Source organism: Ixodes scapularis, unplaced genomic scaffold, assembly GCF_016920785.2.
Source record: "Ixodes scapularis isolate PalLabHiFi unplaced genomic scaffold, ASM1692078v2 PGA_scaffold4__175_contigs__length_147842914, whole genome shotgun sequence".
Taxonomy (NCBI): domain Eukaryota; kingdom Metazoa; phylum Arthropoda; class Arachnida; order Ixodida; family Ixodidae; genus Ixodes; species Ixodes scapularis.
The window spans coordinates 47,793,453-47,819,038 of NW_024609879.1; the positions used below are offsets into that span (position 1 = coordinate 47,793,453).

The 25,586-nt window shown below is 48.7% G+C and overlaps 5 non-coding genes and 1 pseudogene across 5 annotated transcripts; all 6 read right to left on the reverse strand.

Annotated features, from left to right (window-relative positions):
* Window positions 1-6,301: 6,301 nt before the first annotated feature.
* Window positions 6,302-6,375, reverse strand: Trnai-aau. Its single transcript has one exon. It is a non-coding gene; the product is annotated as a tRNA-Ile (tRNA).
* A 9,512-nt stretch (window positions 6,376-15,887) lies between these two features.
* On the reverse strand, window positions 15,888-15,961 carry Trnai-aau. Its single transcript has one exon. It is a non-coding gene; the product is annotated as a tRNA-Ile (tRNA).
* Window positions 15,962-16,043: 82 nt separating this feature from the next.
* On the reverse strand, window positions 16,044-16,117 carry Trnai-aau. The gene has a single exon. It is a non-coding gene; the product is annotated as a tRNA-Ile (tRNA).
* A 74-nt stretch (window positions 16,118-16,191) lies between these two features.
* On the reverse strand, window positions 16,192-16,265 carry Trnai-aau. The gene has a single exon. It is a non-coding gene; the product is annotated as a tRNA-Ile (tRNA).
* A 564-nt stretch (window positions 16,266-16,829) lies between these two features.
* LOC115312747 lies at window positions 16,830-17,359 on the reverse strand (annotated as a pseudogene).
* A 3,979-nt stretch (window positions 17,360-21,338) lies between these two features.
* Trnai-aau lies at window positions 21,339-21,411 on the reverse strand. The gene has a single exon. It is a non-coding gene; the product is annotated as a tRNA-Ile (tRNA).
* Window positions 21,412-25,586: the final 4,175 nt, after the last annotated feature.

Here is a 25,586-nt window from a genome sequence, read left to right on the forward strand (position 1 = left end):
TAAATAACTGGAGCAGCTCCCTGATTATAATATTCATTTTGCTTTAAAAAAGACATAGCGGGTCTGACCCATCGTAGTTGCTTCATGAGGCATCGCCAATGCGTCGCAAGTCACGTGCATTTGGCATTATGTGACGCCACTGCAGCACAAGCTGGTTCTGCCTTGTTCAATTAAAACATAATGCACTAGTAACATAATTCTCTCCTTATTGCCTAGGTTGCCCAAACCACCAATACAGGGATTCTAAGGATTCTTTTTATCTGAAGAAGCTGAAATGGAAGGTCATAAATAGCGACAAAAAAAATGCTCCTTCATCGTCTTTTGCCCAGTACAAACTGACATGTCTAGCTAATTGCTTCAGGGAGCCCAACGACGTCACAACGCACAAAATGAAAGCAACTGCATGCCAACTCCATCGGTAGTGGATTATTCTTTCTGTCTTGTTTTTCTGTATTATTGTTCTGTCGTGTGTGCATTCAATTTTGTTATCCTCTGCCTGCATTCCTCCAGGGCAATTTCTCGGCCACTAATACATATTATAGATTTTTGGATCCAATTAATTTGAAGGATATGAACTTTAGCTTTCCCAGTGGCACAGAGGCATTGCCAGCGCCTGTCCTACTCAAAAGATAACGAAAGCCCATCCCCTCTCCGCTTCCCCCCCTCTCCCTCCCCAAAGTCTTCCATTTTGCTGGGGCCTCTTCTCCCCCATCCCCCTCATACAGCATTTTGTCATGGGTGCCGCCGAATCAAGATTTTGGTTACGTGCCTGGCTTGCTCCCATTTTTTTGTTTGTTCATTACTGTAGGATTTAACTGTAAGCACAGTGTTAATGCAGAGTAAAAAATAGCAGCATACTCTTGTTGGCTAGTGCTGATGATTGGGCCAGTTGGTAGACAATTATTAAAAATAAATTGTGAAGAATATGGGAACAGAGCATACGGACATGGCACAGCACTGTGTTCATCTCCTCCTCCTTGTCTGTGCGACTCCCATTCTTTGTTTCTAATAATAATTCATTTTTAATGATTTTCTGTTTGGTATCATCTGTATGGGGGTTCACTGTAACGACCCACCTGCCATTGCATTCACTTTGGGGGCTGCTCCCTCTTCCTTATGGTGCCATCGTAGAGGAAGTGCAGGGTGGGCGTCACTCTCACCCTTGTGGTGCAGTTCTCCAGGTTCCCATAGGTTGCAAGCTGCCAGCCAAACTGAGTCAGGCCTGCGGGAAATGTCAATTCCACTCTTTTAGACGTAGACGCCCACGTTTTGAGTGTACCTGAAAAAAAGCTTTAATAGAGAGGAAACAAAATAATTAGCCCTTTTTGAATGCATCTTTTTCTTTCGCTCGGAACATACATAAAACTCACAAGCTATTGTACTATCGGGGAAAAATGAAATGCGAACAGAGGAGCGCGTGGCTCGCGGTACAGGCTGCGCCGCCTGGAAGTAAGCATAGGAGCGAGGGTGCGTGGCCTACTCCGACGTGTTCATGCCCTTCTCTCTGCTCTCTTCAAGCTTCAGCAGTGCGCCTCTTAGTGCGCTGAAAGCTTTCACCGCTATCTTTGCTGGCTCACCGCGTGCGGTGCAAAGAAGCTCGCCGCACTCGCCGAGCAGGCAGAGATAGCAGTGACAGCTTTCAGCGCACTCAGAGGCGCACTGCCGAAGCTGGGGGAGGGCCAATCGAGGGGTGTGAACACGTCGAAGTAGGCCACGCACCCTCGTCCCTAGGCTCACTTCCAGGCGGCGCAGCCTGTACCACGAGCCACGCGCTCCTCTGTTCGCATTTCATTTTTCCCCGATAGTACATTCAGTGGTGCGGCTTAATTTACGATGAGCATTTTTTATATAACTTCAAGCATTTAGAGAAAACATACAATATAATGGGTCGGACATAAATTGTTCCTGTGAACTATCCTATACATTTACACATTACCTGATATCATGAAAGCAACAGAGCAGGGAAGACTGTACTGCATGAATTACACATGATTTATAACCAATTAGAAGTTGGTATTTATTTCATTTATTACTATTGGCTATCATTTTTTTACAGAGAGAATAACTGGGCGAGTCGGTACGTTGGTAGTCTTTCAACACCATCGAATATTCAGGACCTTTTCGCATTTTTTCATACTTTTGCTTTTTGTAGCGGCTTTCGCTGCCCCGTAAAAACGCGACGTCCAAACTCACTTTATTTACATCGCACAATCGTAAACTTCGAAAGCGTGCCGCTTCGGCATACGCGAAGAGACAGCGCGTCTCTGCGGCACAGGCATAGGCAAGAAATCATGCTGCTCGCTCTTGTAACGTTTTTTCTCGCTCCCGCTTTACGAAACGAATCGGTGGCGAGCGGCTGTTGAGACCACACGGCAGAACTAGCATGACCTGTGATTGCTTGAACTGCCGTCAGACTGCACTTGAACGCTCCGCAAAATGCGTCATCGGACGAACGTCGTAGAACGGCGCCCAGAACAGCCTCTCGGCTCCGTCGCACACGAATCTTTCTCACCCTGCGGAGCAAGCCATAGGTTTTGAACAACGTACGCTCTTTTTAATTAACGAAATAACACCGGCCAGAAGTATCGTTAGAATCAAGCATAGCTTAGCAAGCACATGGTACACGACAAAGTTTCAAAACAGCGACGCAGTTCGCAAAAACAGAAGTGCTCACCGGCGTTTGCAGCAGTGTTGATGGACTGTCCGCAACTTGCGTTGGTAAGACGCAGCGTCTCCCAGCTCTCAGTCATCCCTTGCTACGCTTGAACACGTTATTCGTAAGGAAGATATCTAAAATATCGGCTAAAACGTAAAAAGGAAGCGATCCTCGAAGCCTGCCTAACTTCCAACGGCTGCCAACGGCAGCTGAGTGCAATAGCGATGGGCCTTGCGCAGTCTTCAAAAGGCTCTTCTTTTTTTTTTTTTTTGAAAACAAAACTAAGCAAATAAGTATTATATTACTATTAATAGTGTCACTATAATGTTGGAGAAAGTTAACAAAAATTTAGCCTATCTTAGGTTTTATCTAAGTTTTAGGTTTTCTTTTTATACACGAAACCGAAACTATAGCTCAAGCACGTTTCGCTCGTCGTATTCATTTCTGTGCGTGCGTGCGTGTGTGCGTGCATGCTCCCGTGCTCGTGTGCGCGTGTGGATACGTCCGCGTGGTTGTTTGTGCGTGCGTCTGCGTGTGCGTGCGTTTGCGCGTGTACATGCTTGCGTACGCGCGTGCGCGCGTGTATGTGTGTGTGCGCGCGCGCAAGCATATCTGTTTATGCATTCTATTGAACTACGCTAGCAAGAAGGCCAATAGACCGATCTCACCAAACGTTCCACGCATGCGTGACGCCGCCATAGCTGTAGTTTGTAGGAGGCAGACGCCAATTTACGAGATAGCTCATGCCGCCTCGTGCTCTGCTCGCGCAGACCTCTAGCAGGGTTGTCGCGTGTGCAGAAAGACTACAGCTCCCACGATGCATGTCGGCAGCGGTGGCGTACTCAAACTAGCTGTGGGATCGGTCTATTGAATGTCCCTGGGCACTGCAAAAAACAATAAATGATTTTATTTTTATTGTTATTATTGAACTATGCCAGCGTTAAATCCAGTGATTCTTCCTTAACTCTGCAGTAAATACTAGTTGATTGATTGATTGATTGAGCTTTATTTTTGCTGGTCGTAATTTGAAATAGATGCCGATCGGATTTTCGGAGTATACAGATTTTGGTTGATTAGCCATAAATAAAAATAAAATGAATAAAAAAATATACTGTGGTTCATCAATTCATTTAATGTACGCTGAGCCTAGTTATATAAACTGAAGACGACATACAGATATCTATCGCTTCCTTTTTTTTCTAAATTATGCTGTTAAAAATAAAGGACACCCTTGACCCAATAACTGAGCACCGTTCCAACACCCTTCCAGCTCTCAGCACCCCTCACAATGAATCGGAAGGGTGCTCGCGCAAAAGCACCCTCTCGCTCGTCGTGAGGGGTGCTAACCCTGCAAGAAATAGGGTGCTAGATGGCTAAGTGAAGGGTGCAAACCCCCTGCAGCACCCCTAAAGGGTGCTGTAGCACCCTTAAAGGGTGTAAAAAAGTTAAGTGTGCAAGGTAAACATAACCATCGCATGATCACTAAAAGAAACATGCTGAACCGCGTATTGGCTGCATAAGTGAATAAGGTCTAGTGAAATATACGCCCTATCCAGTCGCGCGTGACTATAACCTTGAAAATGTGTGAACTGTACGTTGCCGTTAGACGCGCAGTATCCAACGTCTTCTAAAGCGTTTTTCGCAACGATATCGTATAAATAAAAAGCACTTTGGTCGCGTAGGCTTACTTGGCCGGAACGATCTTCTAGAGTGCAAACACAATTAAAATCACCCAGAAAAACAATAGCTCTATTACATTCGAGGTACGGACTGAGACTTTCAAAAAATTCTTTGCGTTCGCGTTCACGATTTGGGGCGTATGCGCAAATCACGCGCCATTCAACATTTGAATAAGAAAAATCACAAAACACGAAGCGGCTAAAAGCGCTCGTGCCAACAGCCGTCTCGACAGCGCCAACTGATCTGCGAATAAACAAACAGCACCCTCCCGACGTCCCGACAGCGTGGGAGACACATACGTTAAAGAGAGCTCGAAAAGGCTGCACCATACGGTCTGTCTGTTCTTGGCTTTTCTACTTTGGTTTCCTGGACGGCGATAATGTCTAGCTCGTTGTCCGCAAACAACCTGCTAAGTTGGTATTGCCGCCGCCTCGCCGCTAGCCCGCGTACGTTAATCGTGGCAAAACGTAGGGCTGCCTCTAGGGTGATGGCCATTCAAAGAAAAGAAAGACCGTATGGCGCTTACCTCGGACCGTACTACAGCCTTCGCTCTTTCGCGACGCAGTGGTGGCGACTGACTGCCCGTCGCGCAGACTCCGAGGTCCCAATCGGGCTCTGTCCCACACACTCAAGGGGGTGGCTTGGCCGCCCTCCTCTCGTCCACGGGGATGTTCGGTTTCGGGGTGATGCGAATTCTGATGGGCGCCGTCTTGATGGGCGGCTCCTCCTGGCTTGCCGCGGCGGGGTCCATGCCGCCGTCTTCCCGGGTTCGCTTCGTGGTCAGGCCACTTGCAGAGGCGACGGCGTCGTCCATGGGTACATCTCCGACGGCCTCTGCGTTCCCGTCGTCGTGGGCCTTGGCGTGCCTGGTGCTCGACGCGGTCACTTTGCAGGCCGAACAGTCCCGTGGCTCCGCTTTCAGCGTCGCGTCCGCGCCCTGTGCCGTGCCGTCCACGCTGGTCGCCGCGTCGCCCACGGGCGCAGGCGTGGCACTCGGGGACGTGCCAACAGAGCCCGCAGCGGCCTCCTCGGCGTCGGCCTCGTCCATGAGAAGCTCCGATTTCTCGTCGCTCCCCACAGGCGCCGTGGCCGCCGCGTACGTCCGCACGCACTGGGCGCCCTCGTGGCCGAACCGCCGGTAGACGTTGCACCTGGGGACGCGACACTCCTTGCGGATGTGTCCCGTCCGTTGGCATCGCAGGCAGAGAGGGGCCCTACCTGGCACCACGACGAGGGCCAACTCGCCGCCGACCCGCAGCTGGTGTGGGATGTCGTCCACAGTCACGCCTCCCTTGAGACGGAGGACCGCTGTGCGCGTCATTGTGCCGACGCTTCCGCAGCCATCGACGCGCCACTTCTCCTTGGCAACTTCGACGACTTTTCCGTGCGGAGCCAGAGCTGCCCGCACGTCGTCGTCAGCGACGTTGTAGAGCAGCCAATGCACTTTCATCCGCACGTCCTGGTTGCTTGGATCGATGACGATGCACCGACTATTCTTTACGACGAGCTCGGACGCGGTTAGCAACTTCTTTTTGCCCTCCTCGCTTTTGGAGGTCTCCGCCCACACATGGTTCATTTGATACGCCCCGAGGGCGATAACCTCGGGCAGCAAGGCGAGACGAACCAGGGCGTCGCGGAACTCTTCGACGCGGTAAGGCCGCCCCTTGATGTCGGCATGAAGAAAAACAGCATTTAAAACAACTGACCCTGTTGGCAGTGGTGGCAAAACAACGGAGTACTCCTGCGTTCCTTCCTCGGTCCTGTTACCGCGGCCCGATGAGGCCGCTGAAACCGCTCCGACGGAGCTCATGATCCCACGTCCTTTCGCTTCGGCGGCCGGCAGGCCACCCGGCCTGCTAGCTCTGTGGAATTCCACTGAGCTAGCAGGCCCGGTGGCTGTTTCGCTTTCGTGGCGTCTTCTCCAGTCAGCTCGAGGAGTGAAATGAAGCACAAAAGAAAAAGGAATGGCCTGCACAGGGATCGAACCTGTGACCTTCGCGTTATTAGCACGACGCTCTAACCGACTGAGCTAGCAGGCCGGGTGGCTGTTTCGCTTTCGTGTCGTCTTCTCCAGTCAGCTCGAGGAGTGAAGTGAAGCACAAAAAAAAAAAGGAATGGCCTGCACAGGGATCGAAACTGTGACCTTGGCGTTATTAGCACGACGCTCTAACCGACTGAGCTTGCAGGCTTTTTTTTTTTCTTTATTACCGGCTTGGAACATAAACGTAGTTAAACAATCGCACAAATATTGGAAGGTTAAAAGCATCCGGCCCGGCCTAGCCGGCGCACATGGTTTAAAAAACTCTCAGGGCGACAAGACTGTCTAACACTGGAATTCAGTCAGGCTGTTCACTCTGTGCTTTATACAATTCTCTTAAGTGAACAATATGCTCGATAAAGTAATCCCGCAAGGGGCGAGCATCGACGTCAGCATGTCACACAGCCATCCTCGATTTCCACATGCTGTGCAGGGCCAAGGCCATCAACATGTCGTAGGGAACGCCCCCTTCACTTTCCACGGGAAGAAAACGGATGCCATAGGGTGACACTGGGAGATTCTTTTTTAAAGTACGCTACATAATGTCCCAGTGGAATACCGCATCCCAGCAATCCAAGAAAATATGATCGATAGTCTCGGGTTTCCGGCACAAGAGGCAGTTAATCGACCAAGGTACAAAAATGCCTTTTTCTTCAAGCCAGGGCTTAACGGGAAGCGTGCCGGTGTGCAGCTGAAAAAAGAAAGACTTCACGGCTGGCCTTACTGGCATCCGTTTAACTCTTTTGAGGACATCCTGGCTCGGGCCCTTACAGAAAAGAGACCGATACAAAGGCACGGGGAAGACCATCTCGACTAAGTCGTTGTACAGGCGCTTTCGTGTAACTTCGCTTAAGTACTCCAACGAAAATAGAACCTTGAGAAAATGAAAAGCCAAAATCACCTCACGCAGAAAACCTCGAACCCGCGTACATCTGACATCACTCGAGGACACAACAAACTCAAACAATGCATTACGGAGCCTAACTTGTAATACAGTCCGCAGAAAAGGATCCCCTTGGTGCCGCAGGAACATAAATCTTGACACCACTTGTCGCAGAAACAGATGAGCCAGTCCTAGCCCGCCACTTTTCACAGAGCGGAACAAATTTGTACGACCGGTGCGCTCCCACACCGACCCCCACACAAAAATCGCGAACACTCGGTGGAACTTTTGAACGCTGACTCTAGACATACACAAAGCCTGGAGCACGTAGCAGACTTTAGCCACAACAAACAAATTACATACTGCGGAGCGGGCAAACATTGAAAGATTTAGACCCCCCCCCCCCCCCCCCCCCCCCCGCTTTGCCGTTTTATCCCGAGCCCTCTCGACTTCTTCCCTCCAGTAGTCAGTAGAATCGCGGTAATGCTCAAGCGGCACTCCGAGGTACCTGCCCGGCAAACGAGACCAAGTAATTCCTTCAAAAACAGCTGGTGTACATTCCCAGCTACCATGCCAGAAGCCCACGCATTTATCCCAATTAATAACACTGCCCGAAAATTTACAAAAATTAAGTGCTTCTTTGACTACCTCGCTAACACTTTCTTTGTCTTCGCAGAAGACGGCAATGTCGTCTGCGTACGAAAGTACCTTGACTTCGCTGGACAACAACCTAAAACCGCGTATTCTTTCATTAAAAAGGAGTTTTAAACAAAAAGGCTTTAAATAGAGAGCAAACAACATTGGCGATAATGGGCACCCTTGCCGTACCGAGGAGAGGACTTGAAAACTTTCTGTAACTTTCTTATTAACAATCACACTCGCATAACACTCCGCGTAGGACATTTTAACCCACCCCAACAATAAAGACCCAACGTCCACGTGCTCTAAAATACAAAAAAGGACGTCATGTGCTACTCTATCGAACGCCTTCTCCAAATCAAGCTGCAACATAGCTACGCGACCTTCGAAAGCATCACAACATTCCAAGATACTTCTTGCTACGTGTATGTTAGTTGCAATCGTTCGCACCTTGATGCCACATGTTTGGTGGGGCCCGACGATAGATTGTATTGCACCTTGCAGCCTTCGCGCTAGGACCTTCATGACGATTTTATAGTCTACGTTTGTTAGGCTAATGGGACGGTAGGACTTAACAGACAACAGTTTCGCGGGATCATCACTTTTGGGGATTAATACTATATGCGTTTTCCGGAAGGATGGAGGCACTGCTTTTCTATCGTACGCCTCCGTTATCGTGCGGTGCAGGACCTCAGCCACGTCAGCTTTGAAAGCCTTGTAGAAGGCGGCACCTAAGCCGTCGGGACCGGGCGATTTCGCTGGATTCAGTTCATCAATAGCCTCTTCTATTTCTCTCACGCTAATCGGTGCATCAAGGCCGGCTTTAATTTCATCATCTAATTTTGGCATGAGGGGCAAAAGGACGCTGGCAAATCCTTCTTCCATGTTTCTGCGGCGACCCAAAAGATCTTGGTAATATTCCACGAAAGCGCGTTCGATGGTCTTTTTATCGCGAGTCACCACGGCCCCATGCTCTATTTCTTTTATTTCATTTTGCGTCGCATATCTTTTCTCGTCCCCAAGTGAACGCTTCGTCGGCGTTTCACCCAACCACAGCCGTTCGGCGCGGGCTCTTATCGCGTCTCCTCTATATTCTTCGATATTGATAAGCTCCACTTTACTTTTAACTTCTTTTATTTCCCTCGTAAACTTTCCGGGTTGTGCACATTCAATGCTTAAAAGGAAATCTAACTGACACTGTAGCTCTTTTTCTTTTTGCTTTTCCTGGCGGCGTAAGATACACGATCTTTCAATCGCGTTAATTTTGACTTCGTCTTTAAAGTGCTCCCACAGTTCAACAGCATTTCCCGACTCAGCTTCCAGCAATTTCCCAATGCTTTGTTCTACCCCGTCCATAAAAATCTTATCTCTCAGTAGCTTATCATTACATTTCCACAATTCCCAGTTGAACTGCGATTTTGTTCCTTTTGATCCGATGGAAAAAATTACCAGGCTATGATCACTGAAAGAAACGTGTTTCACTTCGTAATTTTTGCACAGTGGAACCAGGGCTGCGGAGATATACGCTCTGTCTAACCTCGCACGACTCTCGCGTTGGAGGTGTGTAAACTGGGGAAAATCTGGCTTCGACAAAAACCCGACGTCCTCTAAATTGCACTCCTGCACTAACGAGTTCAAAAATAAAGCACTCTGGTCCCGAAGCGGCAGCTGTCGCGCCCTGTCTTCTATTGCGCAGAGGCAGTTAAAATCACCCAAAAAAATAACAAATCTTTCACAGTTTAGGTAAAATTCAACGCGTTCGAAAAACATTCTCCTATCACTCAGCCGGTTTGGCGCATAAACGCAGATAGCTCGCCACAGCAACCCCGAAGAAGAAAAATCACAAACAATCAAGCGACCTGATTCACAGACAATCACTGTTTCTTCTACAATTCCCAAAGAATTACGCAAAAAAAGAGCACAACCCCCTGATGTACCAACGGAGTGGCACACACATACATTGTATCGCGATCTGAAAGGTTGCACCATGCGGGCCGTTTGCTCTTCGCCTTCCACTTTTGTCTCTTGGACAGCGACTACGTCAAGGTCGTTTTCCAGGAATAGGCGGCTCAGCTGGTACTGCCGCCGCCTTGCTCCCAGGCCTCGCACGTTCAGCGTGGCGACGCGAAGCGCTGTCTCAAGGCTTACTGCCATCTAAAACAAGATCAAACGGGCCGCACGGTGCTCAACTCAAGTCGCTGAAAACCGGCGACAGACCCACAGTCCCGGTGTGCCGCCCGGTGGGTCAGACGAGAGGGTTCGCCGAAAGTTCGGTCCACAAAGCGGCGGCACAAGGACATCGTCCCCTCGGAGTCCTGTCGGTTTCCAGTCCGAGAAAAGGTGCCCGACAAAAAAAAAAAAAAAAAGAAGGAGCCTTCGCTTCTACGGGGGCGGTGTCGCCGGTGGTCGCCTCTCCGGAGGGATGTTGGGCTTAGGCTTGATGCTTGCCCGACGCACAGGAGCCGCTTTTCGGGGCGGTTCCTCGGGAAGGGCTGCACTTACGGTTAGACCTTCGTCGACGTCTTCGCGAGCCTGCTTGGGGACTCCGCCACTGGAGCCTGCCTCCTCGACGGTCATGGCTTCCGACTCCTCGCTGGGCGTCGCCGCCACAGCCGAAACTGCGGTCTCTGTGACACCTTTCGAAGCAGGGGTATCGCCCACAGGCTGCGCCTCAGGCTGACGGCGTCGCTCACCGTCGCTCCCGCTGTCGGCTCTGCCCCCGGCGGAAAGCTCGGTGGGCGTCGCCTCTGTGGGAAGCTCGCCACCTTCGCCGCCGGCTGCTTCTTGGGACTCGACCACATCCATGAGTAGCCCGGACGTGTCCTCAGTCCCCACGGGCCCCGTGACGCTAGCGTACGTCCTTACGCACTGGCTGTCTTCGTGGCCGAAGCGCCGACAGAGAGCACAACGCGCACACGACACTCTCGACGAATGTGGCCTTTCCCTCGGCACCGGAGGCACAGCGGCGCCCTGCCCGGTACAACCACGAGCGCCAGGTCCCCAGCGACGCGCAGCTGATGAGGGAGGGAGTCCACGGTGAGTCCGGCCTTGAGCCTGATGGACACCGAGCGCGTCGTGGACCACATGCCGGCGCACCCCTGGGCCCGCCAGATATCTCTGGCGACTTCCGTCACCTTTCCGTAGGGCGCCAAGGCCACTCGCACTTCGTCGTCCGGGACGTGGTGCAGCAGCCAGTGGAGCTTCAGACGCGTGTCCTGGTTGCTTGGGTCGACAACGACGCACCGTCCCTCCTTGACTGTGAAGTCTCCGGCGGCGAGCAGTTTTTTCTTGCCCTCGACACTCTTGAAAGTGACGGCCCAAACGTGATTGTACTGGTACGCCCCCAAGGCGACCACCTCGGGGAGCAGCGCCAGGCCAACCAGGGCGTCACGAAAATGTTCCAGACGGTATGGCCTCATCGTCACATCGGCGTGCAAAAAAGCAGTATTCAAAATTGTTGTACCTGATGGAAGCGTTGGCAGGATAACTTGGTAGTCCTGTTCGGCAGAAGCCATGTTCCTGTTACCGCGGCCAACGGCCGCTGAACCCGCTCCGACGGAGCTCATGCTCACACGTCCTTTCGCTTCGGCGGCCGGAAGTGGAATACTGAGCTAGCAGGCCGTGCATAGAGTAATATACACAAGGTAAAGAGCGGACACTGCCATAGGCCCCATCGGCCCAGATAGACCAGTGACAGGTAGCGCTCCTAGAGGGCAGTATTAAGTATAATCAGATTCCGTTTCCGGTCAAGTTAGTTGCGGTTTCGGTTTGGGCGTTTCTGCTCCGGTTCTCCGGTACCCTTCTCTCTCTTTTTCCTCCCCGCCTCGCTCGGCTCTCGGGAGCTCCTTGACTCCCGAGGCCGCTTTTTTTTTAGATTTTTTTTTTTTTTTTTTTTTAATACTGACGCACTTTTGCTTTATTTTTTACGATATAGTCCGTGGAAAATGTGTCAAACAATATTTCAACTTACTTCACAAAGCAGAAGTATATATATTTCTTGTTCTTTTTCTATTGTAAAGCATTGAAGTTACACAATCGCCGCATTGACTCCTGGCTGGTGGAGCATTTTGGGGTCAACAACAGTAAGTGGTTCGAACACATTTTATTGGAGCATATTCATGTATACATGATCTAGTTCAGAAGCTCTGTATGTTTTATACGAAAGAGATCGATATAAAACAAAAATAAATGAATATGAAGGACTTCGGCATTTCGTACACTTCGTAATAGATTCTTAGCGGAACCAAGTTAACAAAACCTTTCCACGGAGAACATGCTGTATGATACATTCACTTTCACGCGGACTCGGGTACGGGAAGTAAGTGCAAAAATAAATAAGACATCGCTATCATTTCCAGTCATAAGAGTATAATAACAGTACGAAGCATACGCCGGATAGTACAAATTCCCGATTTCCGGCAAATATAAAAAAACACCAATTTGCATAGCCTCAAACTCACTGCGGGCGAGCCATTACCAAACAATGAGAACTCTATTCGAAATCTGACAAGATTCAACGTCCCTAGACATTCCCCGAAATCGTTCAGAAAAGAAATATGGCTTCATAAAAAACCGGCTAAAAAACTATGGACAGTGGATACAAAAGTGGATACATTTTCTTTCAAATATTTTTAGCCTCTATACACTATTTTCTATCAAAATATTGTAGAAAGTGGACAAATATTTTTGTAAGGGAGCCGTGATACACATTTGCTGGAAAAAGGGGAAACAAATATTTGGAGAGCAAGCTGCACCGCCCACTTAATAAGCACTTTTTGTTTTTGGTTTGGCAACCGCCTCTGTTAATACACTAATAACAGTTAAACCTGTCTCGTTCTTACTAGCCACTGAAGAGTGTAACCGAACTTTGTCCAAATTCCGGTTATGAAATCAAACATGTCAACACAAGCGTATTCTGCAAAACAATTTTAAAACCCCTTTGTAGTACTCCTCTGGGCAAAGGCTAAAACCACCCAGACCTCAAAGTGTGCTATACAAGGCGGAACACACTCCTCGAACATGTGTCACACTCTCTATTATGGGAAGAAAGTGATTTTCTAGTTGCTGAATGAAATGAAAGGCAGCCTGTGATGGTACTACTAAGTTCCCGAAGAATTTTCCAGGCACGTGGTATGCTTTAGGAACAAGACACTACTGGTGAGGCCTGGTCAAGTTATTAGACTCATCCGATAGCAGCTGAGAACAGCCACAGCTGTAAGTTGTCTGTTCAAGCAAAAGCTTGATCACATAGCCCCAAACGTAATAAAAAAGTGGACGAGTCATCATTTATGCTAGACCTGATGTCTGATGTCAGCTCAGAAATATCCTCTAGTGGCGGGAAGTTATCATTTGGAAGACGTTCTACTATGTCTGAAATTAAACTTTCATGGTGCGAAGATATTTGCAACTCCTTTAGGATGTCCCAGCCTTGTCATCCTCTACGTTTTCATTGTCCGACAGTTTGAACAGTTTCTTTATCCAGAGGTGTGTTAGTCCTGAGGTGAACTGATGCACATTTTGGGTTTGTGTTGCAGCCCAGCATTTGTCGTATATAGCTCCAAAAACGTTCTCAAGTGTGTCTTGCTGCAGGCGTCGTGTAAGTAAGAACTTAAAGTCATGGCTGCTTGAAAGCTCATCCCAGAGCATGAGGACACTTTTTATAGTAACTTGCCACCCAATGATGGCTTATGGCTGCCTCCTACTTTGGAACTGCCATGCTGAAATCCATCCGAGTTACTGGTGGAGAAAATCAAGTATTTCAGATTCTCCCTTCAGAATGGCATGACGCAACTTCTGCCCTGTCTTCTTGAATTTTTTAGCTATTTGGACAATCAAAAAGTATGCACATCCTATCACAGAAATAGGCTGTAGCCATGGCTGCCTCAGGAAGTTCCTTGGCATAAACAAGGGATATGATGCAAGAAAGAGTGAGGCACTCAGTACGTGTGGGGCACAATTTTCTTACATGTTACAGAAAGGTTCTTGAAAAAATGTGTCTCTCAGTAAGTTTCGGAGCCAATTGCAAGCTCATCTCATGGATAGAACAATAAAGTTCAACAATAGAAGACCACTCAATGACCTCATTTCCAAAGCAAAGTTTGTGAACTTGGAGATTGCTCTTGGTTGTTTTGGGAAGGTGCGGAACATCAAAGACAAAGTAAACGTGCTCATTGTCAACTTCAAAAAATGGCTTATCACCACACAGACCAAGCTTACGTTTGAAGCCCCCAGAAACCAAGCCTCTTTGGTTTCTGGATCATTCGGCGTAGAACTTTCGGTCCTTAGAACATTCGGGACTCGATCAGACGAGAATGTTTTCGAACTTACGAGAAGGCCAAGTCGAAAGAGTAAATAAAAGGACGGTCCACTGTCTGCAATCGAACCTACACCTTCCGCCCGACAGACAAGCGCGGTAACCACTCGGCCACGCACGCGCTTGCTCGCCAACGTGTGTGGCAATATTTACCTTATCAAGATAAATTAAGACTTTATCGGAGTTTCCGAATAATCGTCCATAGCTTTCATTTTGTCGCAAATGCACCATCCTTAAAGGGGCGATGCAACAATTTTTGTACTTTGCGCAAATACCGCTTAGAACGAACGAATCCCTAACGTTAATGATCTGTGAAATACCCGTTCGTTTTCACCACACGCATTAGAAGTCGCAGAAAAAAATTAAAGAAAAATGAGCGGCGTTCACCCCCTTAACTAGCAGCCAGAACAAGCGGCCACGTGATCTGGAGCCGATTATATGCCGCCAATGTAGATCATAGCCACGCGCTGGGGTTGGCAAAGCACAGGGCACGTGCTGAGTTCCAGACATTGTTATGGCTCGGCTATTGTCGTCGTTGCAGAGATTGGACACGGGCCATTACCCGAATGCTCCTCGAGCTAGTAATTATCACGAGCCCAAATCGAGTGCACATGCAATGCTCGGGTCCAATCTATGAACCGAATTCAAATATCGTCATATGGGTGTACTGCGATCCCCACGTTACGTCATGAAATTTGGCAAAGGAGAGATTGAATGAAAATGATCGCTTTTGTCCTTGAAATTACACCGCAACAAAGGAGTTTCTTGGCCAGCGGAGTTGCGTGCGAGTATCCTTGACTCCCACTAGTGCCAGTAAGCTCGTGTAAAGTGAAAAACATTCCAACTGAATATCGTTGCACAGCTCCTTTAAGCTCCCGAATGAGAGAAATGAGGAGACTGCGTTAAACAGAAGACGTTGTTGGAGTGTGCACAACAGTGTATGCAACGGGCTAAACGCACCTCCTGGAAATTTCAGACAGCATAACAACCAAGGCTCTATCTGCAATGTTAGAGGTTCGTTCAACACCGTCGTCTGTAAACCCATGGACAATGTCGTGTGCAGGGTCGTAAGTTAAATTATTTTTTTAAAACAATCTCATCGATAATCAACATGCACACACGTTCAAGTGCAGCCAGACAGCCCGGCAGAAATAACAGCGCGAGAAGCTCGAACCGATCGGCTCCACGAATTCACGCCGAGCATGCGAGCACGCGGGCGGTCATGCGTCACCTTGATTGATGCAAAGTCGACCGAACATGATCCAGCAGAAAGCACAGATGGACGGCACGCACGGCACAAACGAACGACGCAGGGACGAGCAGAGGCGACGGCGTGCAGGCAGGCAGGCCATGGCAGGCGCCATTCATCACGTGGTTTTTGTGACGTATTTGATTTAAACTATTTAGTCGTTTTAACTACTTTAAATAATTTTAAAGCATTGCCATTTAAAAAATAAACACTTTACACAGAAAGAGTTTTAATTAATTTTAACCAAATTGTAGAAAAGCGCCACGTAGCGGAGGGTATTAAACGCACTATCTGGGCCGCGAATCGGCTCCTGTGTCCTCTCTTTACGTTTACTATATTACTCTATGGGCCGGGTGGCTGTTCCGCTTTCGTGGCGTCTTCTCCAGTCAGCTCGAGGAGTGAAATGAAGCACAAAAAAAAAAAAAGGAATGGCCTGCAGAGGCATCGAACCTGTGACCTTCGCGTTATTAGCACGAAGCTCTAACCGACTGAGCTAGCAGGCCTGGTGGCTGTTCCGCTTTCGTGGCGTCTTCTCCAGTCAGCCCGAGGAGTGAAGTGAAGCACAAAAAAAAAAAAAAAAAAGAATGGCCTGCACAGGGATCGAACCTGTGACCTTCGCGTTATTAGCACGAAGCTCTAACCGACTGAGCTAGCAGGCCGGGTGGCTGTTTCGCTTTCGTGGCGTCTTCTCCAGTCAGCTCGAGGAGTGAAATGAAGCACACAAAAAAAGGAATGGCCTGCACAGGGATCGAACATGTGACCTTCGCGTTATTAGCACGACGCTCGAACCGACTGAGCTAGCAAGCCTTTTTTTTATTATTTTTTATTATAGAAGTATATATTTGGTACATGCCGGCCACATGGTCAGGTCAGTGATTGCATACGCTACTAGGCATGCACACTACTAAAAAAAAAAAAAAAAACGAAAAGTTTCGAGCCAACAAAGAGAAAAAAACAAACAAACAGAACACTTGGTCCCACCCTCTTTCTAAAATCTTTTTTTCCAGGGCGGCTGTGCGTTGCGGGCAACGACGTTTTTTTAATTTGTTGTTTTATCTGGAGCCGGGCGTGGTTGACATCGTCTTGTACTGTGCTAACTGGCCCAGTGTCCACTCTGCTCTCTCCCGAAACAACTGCCACGCGGTTTTCCGCACAGGCGCTGCCTCCACACGTAATGTCCGGCACAACCAAAGCGCGTGAAGGGCCATCGCAACCAACGACTCAAACTCCACTCTCCGTTCCTCCCTAAAGTACGAAAACTTGAGCGATTCCCAGCTTGGCTCAAAGTTACATTAAAAAATATAGCGAAAATCCGCCCAGAAACAGAAGGCGCCCTTACAATCCAGAAACAGATGAAGAGGGCGTTTCCCGCTAACCACAGAAACTGCAATTAGTTCTGATTGGAACGTAGAAGCCCTTGTTTTCTAACCAAGTTTTCACTGGCAGGGTTTCTGTGTGAAAACGAACGAAGAAGTTTTTGGTTTTGGGAGAAACGAGGAGGCTGGGCATTCGCCTGAGGACGTCTTTTCCAGCTGATGATTCGAATCCATTTCTGTACAAAGGAGCTGGAAACATGCGGCTGACTGTGTCCCAATAAAGTTTTCTCTTTTTAACTTGCTGGAGATACTCCCACGAGTACCTCGATTCAAAGAATTTGATTGCTTCCGCAATTTCTTTGTAGAACCGTAGGCACTTAGCTGCTTTCGGTTGCTCCGATGTGCCAAGCACCCACTGGCTAAGGTGCGCACTCCCAATGCTCTGGAATGACCACCGCGTGATTGCATCATTCGAGTCTCTAAACAAAAGGAACCGACTTATTTTTACTTTGAGGGCCACGTGCACCAAGGCGAATCCCCAGCCTCAAGGCTGAGAAAGAGATTTGTGCGCCTCGTTTTCTTCATTTGCGACTGCCAAACAAATGTTGCGAAGAGCCGATGGACCTTTGACACCGTGCTGGCGTCGATTGGAATAGCCTGGGCTGTGTACATCAACCTAGGAAAGGGAACAGTGTTACACACAAAGCTTCTCTGTATAAGATGGATTTGTCCCGTGCGCCATGGCAGGAATGACGCTCTCATCTCCTGAAGTTTGACCGACCACGTTTCATGGCTAGGAAGCGTCAACGTGAGCGGCACGCCAAGATACTTTTCCAGGGAGGACGACCATTTCATCCCTAACACACTTGAAGGCTTGCAGACCCAGTTACCAAGCCATGTACCTGTAGATTTGGCTGGGTTGAGACGAGCTCCCGATACGGCACAGAACTCTTGAATTATGTCCATAGCCCTCAAAAGCTCCTTCTCTTCGGAAAAAATAATAGAAACATTGTCTGCGAATACCAGGATTTTTAGTTGTTTAGTTGAGAGTTGAAGCCCTCGAATCCCTTCATCCATTTTGATAGCCTTGCACAATGGCTCTAAGTACAGCGCAAACAGCAGTGGGGACAGCGGGCACCCCTGCCTGACAGACGATTGTACACTGATCTTTCCCGTTTTTTTCCATTTTCTAACATCTCGGTGGATATGTCGTTGTCGTACAGGCGCACCCAATCGGAAAGAACGTCGCCTACGTGGATGCGTTTTAGGATTTCGAACAAGAATCCATGGTCCACCCGGTCGAAAGCACGACTCAGGTCAACTTGAAGGACCGCAAGGGGCGTGTTGAACGCTTCTGCCGCTTCGCATACTGTTCGCATGGCGTGGAGGTTTTGCGCAATTGACCGCGACTTGATCGCATAGGTCTGGTGATCTCCGACCACTTCCGCAATACCCCTCTCCAGCCTTCGAGCCAAGATTCTCTTCTAAACTTTATAGTCTGTACACAGGAGACTTACTGGCCTGAAATTGTCTACTGAAGGTATGCCATTGCCGGAATGTGGCTTGGGAATGAGTACCACAAGGGACTGGCGCATGGTGGGTGGTAAAAGCTTTCTTTTGAATATATCTTTGAACACTTTCTGTAGGATAGGTGCCAACTGGTCTAGAAACTTCTTATAAAACGCCGCACCTATGCCATCGAGCCCGGGTGACTTCTTTGACGGCATTTTCCGGATTGCCCACCGAATTTCGCTTTCCACAATTTCAGTGTTAGTACGTTCGCGTACTTCTTCGCTTGCTTCCTTTTGAAGCTGGTGTAGGATGCTTTCCGCAAGACGGCCATCGCAGGCGTTTTTCTTTTGAAACGTTCGAACATATTCCTCGTAAAACACATCTGCGATTTCCTCCTGCGTGGAAACGCTCTGTCCGCCTTCGTCTCTTATCTGCCGGATAGTGTTGCACATGATTCTTTGCTTCTCAAAGAACTGAAAAAGCTTTGAAGGTTGCTCATCTCGCTCGACCAGTCTTTTCCGGCTCCTCACCACAGCTCCCATGTACCTTTCTTTCATCAGAGTCAAAAGCTCGCATTTTATGGCTTTTATGTCTTCTCTAAACTCTCCAGGCGATGAGTCGTCTGCCGCAATGAGAGTTTTTAAATTATGCAACAGTTCTTTTTTCTTTGAATTTTTTTCCCTGGCCTTTCTTTCCCCATATGACATGGCTTCGCTTTTCACTTCCACCTTCAAAATCTCCCAGCCTACAGCATCAAAAGCCGAGTTTTCGGCTGCTAACCGCAGTTTTTCTTTTATGATGGTTGAAAACTCGTCATCTTCAAGGAGGCTCTCGTTTAGCTTCCAGTGCCTTCTAGTATGCGGAGTTGAAAGATGGCTTGTGCCGCCAGCCTTCCACTCAAAAGTTACTAAGTCGTGGTCTGAGAAATGGAACAGGTGAAACATCGTAGCGGGCGTCTTTGAATTCAAATTCGTCCGATATATAAATTCTGTCCAAGCGCGCGCTGGAATCACCCTGCCAGTGGGTGTAGCGTTGCGTGTCGTTAGGACGCGCAAGTTCAATTACATCTATTAGATTGTTTTCCTTTAAGCCCGAACGCAGAACTTTCACACTATAATCTGCCTGTGCCCGCCTAAGAAAGCGATCTTCGTAACTGTCAACACAATTAAAATCAACGGCTAAAATCACCTTCGCTGGCGTATCGACTACCGAGTTAATCAGCTCAAAAAAACTTTTTCGCTCGCTCATGTTGCTTGGCGCGTACAAGCATATCACCCATATCAAAGTGTTCGCTAAAATGCAGTCGACATAGCTGATTCAGCCGCAATCGTCATGTCCTATATCAGGGCATACTTTCAAGAAATGTTTCCTGCGAACGAACACCGCGCATCCGCCGCTTTTTCCTCTCGTGTGCGAAACAGAAACCTGATAACGTCTCTTGAAAAATTCACACGTGCTTTCTTCTTGCTCCCTTGTTTCAATTTTAGTTTCTTGGACACAGGCTAAATCGATCCGCTTTTCTAGCAACAAATCTAAAAGCCATTGCTTCCGCATGGAAGCGACGAGACTTACTACATTAAGCACATCACGCCTGCCTAGGGTGCACAAAAAGCCTTCGTAGAGTGTGAGCTAGCAAACAAATCGGACAATTTTTCCTACCGGTTGACGTATTTATGGGAAGTCCTGGTTTGGGATCACGTGTTTAGGGCAGATGCGTTGTCAAGAGACGACGCTCCGACTTCGACCGGCTTGAGGAAAGATGGAATAGTGTCCGTTTTTTTCCATCGCTTGCCACTCACGATGGTGTAGCGTTGGTCGGCTGCGTTGTTTCGCGCGGTTTCCTTCACCTTGCGCTTGATGGTCGTTTCGCTGCTCGAGGCCTCCCCGAGCTCCATCATGTTGTCGACCGGTACCGGAGCCTGGGGCTCCGGCTACGTTTGCAGGACGGCTTGTTCAGAGTGAGGCGTGGCGCGGTCGTCCTGGAGTGGAGCCTGTCGCTCCAGCTGCTGCTCCGGTTGCTGTTGGGAAGGTGGGTGTGTGGCCACAGAGGATGCGTTGATTGAAGCCTCCTGACCTCCTGGAGTCCCTGCGTTTTCGGGGCCGCCAGAGATGCCCGTTTCGTCCATGTTGCCGTGATCTATGTAGTGCTCGAACTCGTCCGCTTGAACTGCCATTCTCGTTCTGGAGGCGTAGCTCTGGACGCAGTCGTCCTCCTCGTGCCCGAACGTCCGGCACATTTTGCACCATGGCGTCCGGCATTGTTTCCGAAAATGTCCAACCTTCCGGCATCGGAGACACAATGGTGGCCGACCCGGAATTGACACCAACGCAGGGCCTCCCATGACGGTGGCTTGGAGGGGGATGGAATCCGCCGTGTTGTCTTCCTTCAGTTCGACCGTAACGGTTCTGGTCGTTGTGTCTATTTCTTCAAAACCAGGTCGGCGCCATTTGTCCCTCGCGACTTTCTTCACTTTGCCGTAACTGGTGAACGCTTGCACGGCTGCTTCATCCGGAACGTTCGTAGGCAGCCAGAGTACCTTGAAGGTCTTCTTGCTGGTGTTGGGTTCGATGACCCCACCACCAGCGACTTGATCACGAGTTGCCGCACTTTCACCATTTTTTCCTTCGCCAGCATGTTGTGTAGAATGAGTATCCAGACGTGATTGTATTGGTAAGCACCAAACCCGGCAATGTCCTTGAGGTTAATGGCCGACTTCAGTGCGTCGGCGAAGTCGTCAATTTTATAGGGTCTCCCCGACGGGTCGCAGTGCAAAATGACAGCATTAAAAGAAGACCGACCTGTTGGCAGCGTGGGCAGAAGCATCCTGTATTCCTGGTGGGCGTTGTTTCCTGGCTGAACAATTGATTCCCGGCTAGTGCTAGCCGTTATCGCCGCTCCGACGGAGCTCATGATAAGACGTCCGTCGCGCTCGGCAGCCGGAAGTCGAATCATCGCTCTAACCGACTGAGCTAGCTGGCCGGCCGGCTGATCTGCTTTCGTGGCGTCTTCTCCAGTCTGCTCGAGGAGTGAAATGAAGCATAAAAAAAAGGATGGTCTGCACAGGGATCGAACCCGTGACCTTCGCGTCATTAGCACGACGCTCTAACCGACTGAGCTAGCAGGCTTTTTTTTTTTTTCCTTATTGCCTGTTTTGACATTTGTACAATAGCATATATGCAAAGGAGGGGTTAAAAACACGTCAGCCGTAACCTGGCTGCCGTGGAGTCATTAAACTTCGTTTAGACACACCGAACAATCAAGAATGGGCAACCAATCCGGCGGTTCGGGCTGTGCCCGGAACACTTCACGCATGCCGGCGACTCTTTCAATAAAATATTCACGCGCCGAGCGGACTGTTTTATCAGCGTGATTTACGCCTACCCTTGTTTTCCATAGACTGTGAAGGCCCAGTAGTAGTACCATATCATAAGGTACGCCATTTACATTCTCTATTGATAAAAACCGTATACCTCTGGCGGTTATCGGAAAATCCTTTTTGAGTGTGCGCTGTAGTATATCCCACAAAAACACAGCGTCCCAGCAGTAAATAAACACGTGTTCTACAGTTTCTGGCTGCTTGTAAAAGACAATGCGTTGACCATGGCACAAAAATGCCTTTTTCCTTTAACCATGGCTTTACCGGTAGGACGCCACAATGGAGCTTAAAAAAAAGGATTTACATTAGGCTTTACTGGCATCTTCTTCACACTTTTTACAACATCTACGCCAGGGCCTTCCGAGTATGGGGAACGATAAAGCGGCACACGCAACAGAACATTAACCAAATCTCGATACAATTTTTTCCGTGACACGGTACTAAGACAGTCTAAGGAAAACCGGACCTTGAAGATTCGAAAAGAGAGTAACACTTCTCTCAAACACCCTCGCACAGCGGCACCTGTCCCAGTGGGTGACGAAACAATAAACCCTGACAAAGCGTTTTGGAGACGAAGTTGAACAACTGTGCGCAAAAGGGCACCCCTCTGATCGCGTAAAAACATGAAGCGTGAAACAATCTGACGTATGAACAAATGGGACAATCCCAATCCACCACTTCGCACCGACCTAAATAAATTCGTTCGAGCGGAACGCCTCCCATGTCCAAGACCAAAAAAAAACGGCAAACACCCTATGCAGCTTTTGCACATTCATACGTGACATACACAACACTTGTAATATATACCAGACTTGATATTAAAAACGGATTACACACGGTCGAACGCGCGAAAATAGATAAATCCCTACCCCTCCACCCTTCCACCTTTAATCTAATATGTTCGGTCTCTTCGTTCTAATAAATTGTGGTGTCCTGATAATGTTCTAAAGGCACTCCGAGATACTTCGTGGGTAAAGTCTCCCATCTAACATTCATGAACACTTCTGGCTTACTTGACCAGTCACCGTGCCAGAAACCCACGCATTTATCAAAGTTCACCACGCTACCAGTTTTCGCGCAAAAATACGAAACCACATTTATCGCTCCACGTACTCTGTCTCGATCGACACAAATAACAGCAACATCATCCGCGTAGGAAAGAACCTTTACTTCACTTCACTGCAATTTATAGCCACGAATATTACTATTATGAATAAGCTTTAAACAAAAGGGCTCTAAGTAAAGCGCAAACAGCAATGGCAAAAGCGGGCAACCTTGCCTTACAGAAGTTCTAACTTTGATACCTTCGGTGACTCCCTTATTTACAATCAAACTAGTCGTGCAATTTGTATATGCCATCTTTACTCCCTCAAGAATAACAGAGCCAACGTTCGCATACTCTAGGACACTAAAAAGTACCTCATGCGATACGCGATCGAACGCTTTTTCTAGGTCGGGCTGCAGCATCGCCATTCGTCCAGAAAAAAAGCATCACAGCACTCTAGGACAGATCTGGCCACGTGAATATTTGTAGCGATAGTGCGCCCTTTAATACCGCCCGTCTGGTGCGGTCCCACGAGACATTGAATCACGGATTGCAATCGTCTAGCCAGAACTTTCATAAAATCTTTGTAATCCACATTGGTTAAACTAATTGGTCTATACGCTGATACAGACAGAAGCTTTACTGGATCTTCAGACTTGGGAATGAGCACAGTGTGCGCCCTTAAAAACGAGGGCGGCAACAAGTGAATTTCGTAGGCCTCGGCCAAAACCTTATGCAGTGCAACTGCTGCCTCACTTTTAAAAGTTTTATAGAAAACTGCCCCAAGGCCATCCGGCCCGGGCGTTTTGCCGGGACTTAATTCGTCAATAGCTTTTTCAATTTCTCCAATACTGATTGGCACTTTCAAGCTTTCGCAAACCTGCTGATCCAGTCGCGGCATCGATGACAAAAAGCACGTTTTATAACCAGTATCTAAAGGGGGACTGTTCCCTAGCAGATTACGATATTGTTCTACAAACGCTTTTTCAATCACATTCTTATCGCGGTTTAGAGTGGCGCCGTAACTTATCTCTTTGATTTCGTTGCGTTTTGCATATCTTTTTTTGTCGCTAAGCGAGCGCTTCGTCGGATTTTCTCCCATCAAATACTTTTCACAACGCGCCCGCACAATAGCCCCTCTGTACTTTTCAGCATCAATAATTTTCAATTGACTTTTAATATCTCTTATTTCTTTCGCGGACTCGCCGGGTTTCTTGCCTTCTTTGGCTATGAACATGTCTAACTTGCGCCGAAGATCGCTCTCTTTAATTTTTTTCTGATGAGTTATGACGCTACATCTCTCGATAGCGATCGTTTTTACGTCCTCTTTAAACAATTCCCACCTTTCCCCCCACTTTGCTTGGTCATTCACACTTAAAGTTTGAAACAGTGCATTAACTCGAGAAATAAAATGTTCATCATTAACTAGACATCCGTTCATCTTCCATAGCGCCCATTCCCAGAGCGGTGATTTCTTCTTGTTCCCAAGAGTAAAAAATACCAAAACATGGTCGCTAAAAGACACGTGTTTCACCTCGTTGTGGTCGCAAAGGGGAACAAGTTCAAGTGAATTATACGCTTTGTGAAGCCTCGCATGGCTATTACCCTAAAACTGGGTGTACTGAACCCCTCCTTTAGCTGCACAAACAGTGACGTCCTCTAATGTATTTCTTGCAATAATTTAACTACAAGAAAAGGCACTGGAATCTTGAAAACGTGCTTGATTCACTCTATCCTCTGAAGAGCAAACACAATTACAATCTAAAAAAAATAAAAAAAATAACGACCCTATTACAGTGGAGATATGTTTCGATACTTAAAAAAAAAAAAATCTTTACGCTCACTTTCCCGGTTTGGCGCATAAATACAAATAACCCGCCACCCAATGTTAGAAAAGCAAAAATTACAATACACAAGACGGCCAGAGGAACACGAATGTACGGCCGTTTCTACAACACCTACTGACCGGCGAATAAATAAACAACAACTTTCGGAAAAACCAACCGCGCGCGAAACGCATATATATTGAAAAAAGACTGGAAGGGTCGCACCATACGGTCCGTCTGTTCATGGCTTTCGACTTTCGTCTCCTGCACGGCGATTATGTCAAGCTCATGCTCGGAAAACAGGCGGCTTAACTGGTATTGCCGGCGTCTCTCTGAAAGGCCACGCGCGTTAAGCGTGGCGACTCGTAAGGCATACTCTAGTCTAACAGCCATTAAAACTAAAAGGGACGGACCGTATGGCGCTTACCTCGAGTCGGGCGGCCCTCTCCTCTGACTCGTCACACACCTTCCAAGACTTTCGCGCCACCACCGAGACCGTCGCCTTTCCTACGCCGTCATGGGGGTGGCTTGGCACCCCCTGACTACACCTGCAGCAAAGTTCGGGACGGCGCCGGGCCGTCTCAACCCCGTAGGTGCCATCTTGGCAGGCGGCTCCTCCTTGATCGCTGCCTCTGGGTCAGCGCCGTCGTCGTCCCGAGTCCGCTTTGCGGCGGGCTTTGGTGTCACGGCCGTCTCCATGAGCACGTCGCCTGGTTGTTCAGGGGAGGCGTCGTCGCATGTGCCGGCTGCCTTGACTCCAGTTTCGACGCCTCAACGGACTGAACGTCCGGAGACTAGGCCTGGCTCGTCGTCCCAGCACCAGGTGCCATGTTGACCGCGGACGTGGCCGCGCCGCGCTCGGGCGCCGCCGCCGCTCTCTGCGATGGTGCCGCCACGCTGACCGGACCCGCGATGGCCTCCTCGGCGTCGGCCTCGTCCATGAGAAGCTCGGATTTCTCGCTTCCCACAAGGCCCTCGGCCGCCGCGTAGGTCCTTACGCACTGCGTGCCGTCGTGGCCGAACCGTCCGCAGACGTTGCACTTGGGGACGCG